The sequence below is a fragment of the Camellia sinensis genome, chromosome 13, assembly GCF_055761805.1.
Source record: "Camellia sinensis isolate YWXY chromosome 13, ASM5576180v1, whole genome shotgun sequence".
NCBI classification, from domain to species: domain Eukaryota; kingdom Viridiplantae; phylum Streptophyta; class Magnoliopsida; order Ericales; family Theaceae; genus Camellia; species Camellia sinensis.
This window is the reverse complement of record NC_138973.1, coordinates 143,860,355-143,869,695: the sequence shown is the minus strand read 5'-3', so window position 1 is coordinate 143,869,695 and position 9,341 is coordinate 143,860,355.

The window sequence follows — 9,341 nt, the reverse complement described above, 5'->3', positions numbered from 1 at the left end:
CTCAGTAAATTACTAAGTAAATTCCCAGTAAATTACATAGTAAATTGTCTATAAATTTCTTAGTAAATTACTCAGTAAATTCTTAGTAAATTCCAAGTAAATTCTCAATAAATCACATAGTAAATTCCCAGTAAATTCTATGAAAATTTTTAGTAAACTCTCATTAAATTACTCTGTAAATTCCGTGTAAATTCTCGATAAATTACTTAGTAAACTCCTAGTAAATTCTCAATAAATTACTCTGTAAATTCCTAGTAAATTCTCAGTAATTTACTCAGTAAATTTCAAGTAAATTCTTTGTAAATTTCCAGTAAATTACTCAGTAAATTTTAAGAAAATTACTTAGTAAATTGCCCGTAAATTCTGAGTAAATTACTCAAAAAATTACCACTAAATTCTAAGTAAATTACTCAATGAATTCCAGTAAATTCTCAGAAAATTCCTAGAAAATTCTAAGTAAATTAATCAGTAAATTCCCAGAAAATTACTCAGTAAATTTCGAGTAAATTCATCAAAAAAATCACTCAGTAAATTACTTATTATATTCCCGGTAAATTCTCAGAAATTACTCAGTAAATTCCCAGTAAATTAATCATTAAATTTCTAGTAAATTCTCAGTAAATTCCCAGAAAATACTATTTAAATTCTCAGTAAATTACTGAGTAAATTGCAGTAAATTCTCAATAAATTACATAGTAAATTCTTAGTAAATTCTCAGTAAATTTTCAGCAAATTACTCAATAAATTTTCAGAAAATTCTCAGTAAATTACTCATTAAATTCTCAGTAAATTACTCAATAAATTACCTTTAAATTCTAAGTAAATTCTAAATAAATTACTCAGTAAATTCCCTGTAAATTACTCAATAAATTCCTAGTAAATTCACAATAAATTACTCCGGAAATTCTCAGTAAATTTCCAATAAATTCAAAGTAAATTACTCATAAATTCTCCGTAAATTACTCAGTAAATTCTAGCAAATTCTAATTAAATTCCCAATAAATTACTAAGTACATTCCCAGTAAATTCACCATAAATTATTAAGTAAATTCCCTGTAAATTCTTAGTAAATTCCAAGTAAATTACTTTGTAAATTCTCAGTAAATTACTCAGTAAATTCACAACAAATTCTCAGTAAATTATCAATAAATTCTCAGTAAATTTCTAGTAAATTCTCAGTATATTCTAAGTAAATTATTCAGTAAATTCCCAGTAAATTCTCAGTAAATTCCCAGTAAATTCTCAGAAAATTACTCAATAAATTCCCAATAATTTCTCAGTAAATTACTCAATACATTCTTAGTAAATTACTCAGTCAATTCTCAGTAAATTACTCAGCAAATTTCCACTAAATTCTTAGAAAATTATTCAATAAATTACTCATTAAATTGCCAAAAACTTCTCAATAATTTACTTAGAAAATTCCTAGTAAATTCTCAGCAAATTATTTAGTAAATTCGCAGTAAATTACTCAGTAAATTACTCAGTAATTTTTTAGTAAATTACTTAGTAAATTCACAGTAAGTTACTTAGTAAATTTCCAGTAAATTATTCAGTATATTGCCAGTAACTTCTCAGTAAATTACATAGTAAATTCCCAGTAAATTACTCAGTAAATCCTCAGTAAATTACTCAGTAAATTGCTAATAAATTACTCAGTAAATTCTTAGCAAATTACTTAGTAAATTCCGCGTAAATTACTCAGTAAATTCTCAGCAAATTCCCAGTAAATTACTCAGTAAATTCCCAATAAATTCTCAGTAAATAACTCAGTAAATTGTCAGTAAATTACTCAGTAAATTTCGTGTGAATTTTCAGTAAATTATTCAGTAAATTCCTAGTAAATTCTCAGTTACTCAGTAAATTACCAGTTAATTTTCAGTAAATTACTCATAAATTCCATGTTAATTCTTTGTAAATTGCTCAATAAATTCCCTGTAAATTCTCAGTAAATTTTCAGTAAATTCTCTATAAATTACTTAATAAATTCTCAGTTAATTACTAAGTAAATTCCCAGTAAATGCTCAATAAATTACTCAGTAAATTGCCAATAAATTCTCAGTAAATTACTCAGTGAATTCCGAGTAAATTCTCATTAACGTACTCAGTAAATTTCCAGTAAATTCTCTGTAAATTACTCAGTAAATTCGCAGCAAATTGTCAGTAAATTCTCAATAAATTACTTAGTAAATTGCCAATAAATTCTCACTAAATTACTCAATAAATTACCTATAAATTCTCAACAAATTCTCAGTCAATTAATCAGTAAATTCCCAATAAATTCTCAATAAATTATTCAGAAAATTCCCGGTAAATACACAATAAATTACTTAGTAAATTGCCAGTAAATTATTAGTAAATTACTTAGTAAATTCCCAGCAAATTCTCAGTAAATTCCAAATAAATTCTCAGTAAATTACACAGTAAATTCTCAGTAAATTCTCCGTAAAAGACTGAGTAAATTCTAAGTAAATTACTACGTAAATTCTTATCAAATTCTCTGAAAATTATTCAGTAAATTCTCAGTAAATTACTCAGTAAATTTCAAGTAAATTCTCAATAAAATACTCAGTAAATTCCGAGTTTAATTCTGAGTAAATTCCCAGTAAATTCAAAGAAAATTACTCAGCAAACTCCCAGTAAATTCCCTGTGAATTTTCAGTAAATTACTAGTAAATTCTCAGTAAATTGCTTATTAAATTCCCAGAAAATTACTCAGTTCATCCCTACTAAATTCTCAGTAAATTCCCAATAAATTACTCAATAAATTTTTCGTAAATTCTCAGCAAATTTCATGTAAATTCTCAATAATTCACTCAATAATTTATCAATAAATTACTCAGTAAATTACTAAGTAAATTTTCAGTAAATTTCCAAAAAATTGTAAGTAAATTGTTCAGTAAATTCCCAATAAATACTAAATAAATTACTTAGTAAATTGATAGTAAATTATTAGTAAACTACTCAGTAAATTCCCAGCAAATTCCTAGTAAATTCTCAGTAAATTAATCAATAAACTCCCAGTAAATTCTCAGTAAATTGCTCAATAAACTCCCAATAAATTCTCAGTAAATTGCTCAATAAACTCCCAATAAATTCTCAGTAAATTACTCAATAAACTCCCAGTAAATTCTCAGTAAATTACTTAGTAAATTCCCTGTAAATTCTCAGTAATTACTCGTCAAATTCCCAGTAAATTCTCAGTAAATTCACAGTAAATTACTCACTAAATTCCAAGCAAATTGTCAGTAAATTACTTAGTAAATTCCCTGTAAATTCTTAGAAAATTCCTAGTAAATTCAATATAAATTACTCAGTAAATTTCGTATAAATTCTTAGTAAATTCCTAGTAAATTACTCAGTAAATTCCCAGTAAATTCAAAGTAAATTATTAAGTAAATTCTCTGTAAATTCTCATTAAATTATTCTGTAAATTCTCAGTAAATTACTCAGTCAATTCCCTATAAATTCTCAGTAAATTACTTAGTAAATTTCAAGTAAATTCTCATTAAATTACGTGGTAAATTCTCAGTAAATTCTCAGTTAATTACTAAGTAAATTCCCAATAAATTACTCAGTAAATTGCCAGTAAATTCTCATTAACTTACTCAGTAAATTCCCAGTAAATTCTCGGTAAATTCCCAGTAAATTCTCAATAAATTGCTCAGTAAATTGCCAATAAATTCTCAGTAAATTACTCAGTAAATTCTCAGTCAATTAATAAGTAAATTCCTATTAAATTATTAAGTAAATTCCCAGTAAATACTCAATAAATTACTTAGTAAATTGCCAATAAATTACTCAGTTAATTCCAACTAAATTACTCAGTAAGTTCTCAGTAAATTGCTAGAAAATTACTCAGTAAATTCCCAGTAAATTACTTAGCAAATTCCCAGCAAATTACTCAGTTAATTCTTACTAAATTCTCAGTAAATTCCCAATAAATTACATAGTAAATTACTCAATAAATTCTCAATAAATTCTTAATAAATTACTCAGTAAGTTCCTCGTAAATTCTCAACAAATTTTCAGTAAATTCTCAGTAATTTCTCAATAAATTACTCAAAAAATTACTAAGTAAATTCCTATAAAATTGTTAGTAAATTGTTCAGTAAATTCCCAGTAAATACTTAATAAATTACTTAGTAAATAGCCAGTAAATTACTCAGTAAATTCTTAGAAAATTCCTAGTAAATTCTCAGTAAATTAATAATAAACTAAGAGTAAATTCTCAGTAAATTACTGAATAAACTCCCAGTACATTCTCAGTAAATTACTCAGCAAATTCCTTGTAAATTCTAAGTAAATTACTCGTTAAATTACTAGAAAATTCTCAGTAAATTACTCACTAAATTTCGAGTAATTTGTCAGTAAACTACTCAGTAAATTCCCAGTGAATTCTCGATAAATTCCTCATTAAATTCTCAATAAATTCCCTATAAATTCTCAGTAAATTTCAGTAAATTCTCAATAAATTACCAGTAAATTCAAAGTAAATTATTAAGTAAATTCCCTGTAAATTCTTAGTAAATTCCAAGTAAATTACTTTGTAAATTCTTAGCAAATTCTTAGTAAATTACCCAGTAAATTCTCAATAAATTCTCAGTAAATTACTCAATAAATTACACAGTAAATTCCCAGTAAATTTGTCACGACCCGAACCCGCCCCCATGGGTTAGGGACGTAACCGGCCAATAATCCTAAGATTACCTACGGCCTCAAACCAAAACAGACTAAACACATAATAGTAAAGGGGGCCAAAAGGGAAGCAAAATTTAAAACTTTGTCCATAAAGCTGTGCTTACATGGCACATCAAAACAAACCATACATATGTACGTTAATAACTCACAACAGAAACATAGTGACATAGGTTCTGTACAGACAGGATCATCCAAAACTAAGTCAACCCATAAAAACTATAAGCAGACATATACAAAACTTCGCCAACCTAACAAAATGTAAATACATAACAAAAGGGCGAAGACGGGTCTCGTGCGTGAGACACAAGGGCTGACTCTCTCAAAACCTTAGTTGTTCCATACAGACTTCATTGAGGCTGGGTCTGGGCTTCTCTTGGCTCACCTACCAACACATGAATGAGCGTGAGCGAAAGCCCAGTGAATAATATCAAATCAAATACAGAAGTTACATAACAATGTAGAACAACATGTTCCAAACGGCCTTAGGCCCAATTCATATTTCTATTTAACAGATATATAACTATACGAAATTCAAATCAAGTGACTGTAGTTCTAAACATTCTGGCCTTTGGCCCATTCAGATTTCCATTCATGTCAAAACGGCCTTCGGCCCATTCATTTATGTCAAAACGGCCTTCGGCCCATTCATTTCTATCAAAATGGCCTTCGGCCCATTCGTTTACGTCAAAACGGCCTTCAGCCCATACATTCGTGTCAAAACGGCCTTCGGCCCACTCATTCATGTCAAAACGACCTTAGGTCCATTTATTTCTATCAAAATGACCTTCGGTCCATTTACTCGTATCGAAACGACCTTCGGTCCATTCGTTTACGTCAAAATGGCCTTCGGCCCATACATTCGTGTCAAAACGGCCTTCGGCCCACTCATTCATGTCAAAACGACCTTAGGTCCATTCATATATGTCAAAACGACCTTCGGTCCACTCATTTCTATCAAACGACCTTCGATCCATTCATATATGTCAAAACGACCTTCGGTCCATTCATATAGATCAAGACGACCTTCGGTCCATTCATATAGGTCAAAACGACCTTCGGTCCGTTCTTTTGTTATCAAAACGACCTTCGGTCCATTTATGTTTATCAAAACGACCTTTGGTCCATTTATGTTTATTCCTGTCAGACTTTTGTCCACAATCCCAATTAGTAACTCATAAAGCTTATAAGGGAATAATAATTGGACATTCACAATCATTCAAATATCGATATTACTCACAGTGATCGACTTGTGGATGTTCCCTGGAGCTTGACCCTACATATTTCATGAACACAAAAGGGTCACTAACAATTCAATCCGTTCTCTAATTCACATATTCCTCTTTGGGCTTTATTCTTAACTCGTTAACTCATTTACAATGCTCAATGCATGCCTAAGAGTGCTTACAAGTGAAAGAGAACGGAAAAATATAACACAGAATGCATTTTCAGGGTTTCAGAAAACAGGGTCCCCGCTCGAGCGTAGAATACCCCGCTCGAGCTGACCCTTAAGGCTTGCAAAAGTGCTGGTTGCATCAAAAATACGCTCGAGCGTTAAATAGGGCGCTCGAGCGGAAGGCCTGTCAAAATAGCTCCCCCGCTCGAGCGTGAATTACCCCGCTCGAGCGGACTTCAAGTCTGCAAAGAGTACTGGGAGCACGCATTTCCCGCTCGAGCGGCAGGTTCCCCGCTCAAGCGGACCTCAAAATTCTGGAAAACCCAGAATTGTGTTCTTGAGCTTCACTTCGACTATCAACCAACAATTTATGCATGTTATGGCTCAAATTACTCATAGACATGTACTAACATGGTACAAGCATAATTTACAACATATTGAAGCTCAATTTCATAATTTATTTGCATGCATGTCCCAAAATATCACAACCTCATCACCAACATGCTCAAATTCAAACATTCAAGACTTATACTTCCATGATTTGTACATGCATGCCCTCTTGACTTCATATTCACTTCAAATAATGTAATTAGTGCTCATTCCCATAAAATTTAACAAAGACGTGCTTGCATGTGGGGTTACACTACCAATCTTTCATAATTTCACAAATTACATGCTAGATTTGTGATTCCATGGGAGTTCATTACATGCATGCACATATCAAGCCTCAATTTCAACAAAATGATCTCAAATCATGCTCTTGATCACAAACAATCCTTGAACACACAAGATTACACATTAAACTCATGAATTCAAGAATCAATGCTTACCTAGAGGCTCAATCTTCACAATTATGGCCAAGTCTTGCACCTAGCCTTCCCAATTCACAATTTTGAATCAAAATGCCCAAAGGTGCCTCCCCTCTCTCTCAAAGTCGACTCTCTCTTTTCTAGAGAGTTAAACTTCAGCCAAAATGATATAAGGGTGAGGAATTGATCATAATAAGGCCTCTATTTAGCCCCACTCAACACATTATTTCATTATAAAATATTTGGGCACTTAATTCATCAATTTAATAGATTTAATCTGACCCAAATCAATTTTCAATTAAACTCCACTGTAGGCTCTAAAAATTACGCCAATCACAATGGCGCGATCAATTTCAGGTCCTGTGGCCGATAGGGCCCTCAATTTAATTCCCAAAGTAGTTTACTCAAACAGATATTCCTACAGTGAATAGATAGAATTGCAAAATCACATAATGGCACGTAAAGTCATGCTGAACACATAATCATATTCAAATTAAGGACCAATTTAGCATATTACGGAACAGGGGTATCACAGTCTTCCCCCCTTTAGGAAGTTTGGTCCTCCCAACTTAATTTACCTTTAGTCAGGCACAATTCGGAACACTTTCTTATTCAACAGTTCTATTCCTTTTGATAGTTATCTACTCGGTCTCAAAATCAAGCAACACTCTGTTCTCAATCAGTCAACGACTCAACTTTTTCTCCATACAAGGCTTGTATGGTGTCATACCAATCTAGAGTGTAAGCTTTTGTTGTAAGCAGAGTCTGCCAACAGTGGACAGATTTTTCTGACTTCTCGAAGATCTAAAGTACACATTTGGAGCATTTCTCCCAGAGTCTAAATAGTTCCTTCTGACTATACATCAATTTATGGATGGAAAGTAGTGCTGAATCCCATTTCAGTTCTCATTGCCTCTTGAAGGCTTGTCAAAATTCAAACACATTTTAAAATTTCTGTCTAAAACAATAGATACTGGGACCTCATGCAAACGAGCAATCTTATTGGTATAACAGTGACTAGTCTACTAGCATCTTACGAAAATTTCACAGGGAGGAGACAGGCAACTTAGTAATCCCATATTCAAAACTCAAACAGGACTTATACCTTGGGTGCTCAAGGTAGCCCCACAACAAATTTCGTAGTCACATATTCCCATTTCCATTCCAAAATAGGGAGATTGAAGTAGTTCCGCCACTATCTGATATTCAGCTTCGACCTGTTGGCCCGAAAAATACTTAGACACACATTCACCAATTACCCTCTTCAAAGCAGGTCACTAACATATTTATTTCAAATGTCAGCTAACTTGTCACAGAGGTTCGGTCTATTCCCTTGTCACAAAAGTTCAATTCATTCTTCAATAATTCCACAATTCACAATCTAATTCGGTATTTAGTCCAGTGACTCATCACAGTTATCCAAGGTCAATCAAAAGTCTTCGGAAATTAAAAGTGGATCCAGACACCAGTTCCCTAACCAACAAAGGTAGTATCGAGGCAATTACCCATACAACGCATATAGTCCATATATCCCCATAGTAACAATTGTAAAATACAACAACACGGAGGCAATCAACTTCTAATAGAATACACGTATTCTCAGTTCATTCAACAATTTACAGTTTGCAATTCACAATTCAGTTCAGTATTCAATTCTCTGTTCCATCGAGTCTTTTTACTTGATCTGGTAGTCGTTAAAAGCATAAGGCAATTCATATACGTAAATCCCATGATGTCAAAGGCATTATCAAAGGAGTCAATCGCATGTCAAACACAATTCACACATTCTCAGGGTTCCAATCACAGAATATAATGACACTGGATGGTTATATACAAAGCATACCGAATTCACGCACTTTTCGGACAATCAGGGTTTTTCAAAGTTTCTTGGATGTTAAAACATTTACATAATACCAAAGGATGACATTCTGAACAAAACAAAGGAATAATCGTCTCGGAATCGAAGCACACCCGTTTGCGACCGTCGGTGGCCGATTCCAGATTGATTAGTCAAACCCACCCGTACGAAACCGTCGGTGGCAAAAGGTATCTTAATCAAAGGTGCTACATAGGCTTAACGTCCCCTAGCACAAAAGGACACTCTAAGAATGTCATCAAAGCAACACAACACCATTCACTATAACCTGATTTCCCCAAAATCTGATAACACTGAAGCAACCACTCTCCCTTACAAATCATGTTCTGATCAGTCAAAGACAAATGTTCAGTACTGCTCAAAATCAAATCAATCTACCGTCATCGGTTCCCATAGCGTCAAACAAACAAAATGGAACAACACTCCTTACGACACCCAATCACGGGGTTTGTACAATTCGGTTCATTTTTAACACATATGTCCTTAATAGTTGGGGATTGGTTCTCAACGATGTTCATAGTTAGATCAGTCTGTTGACAGCCCACAAAAGGTCTTTCAAATA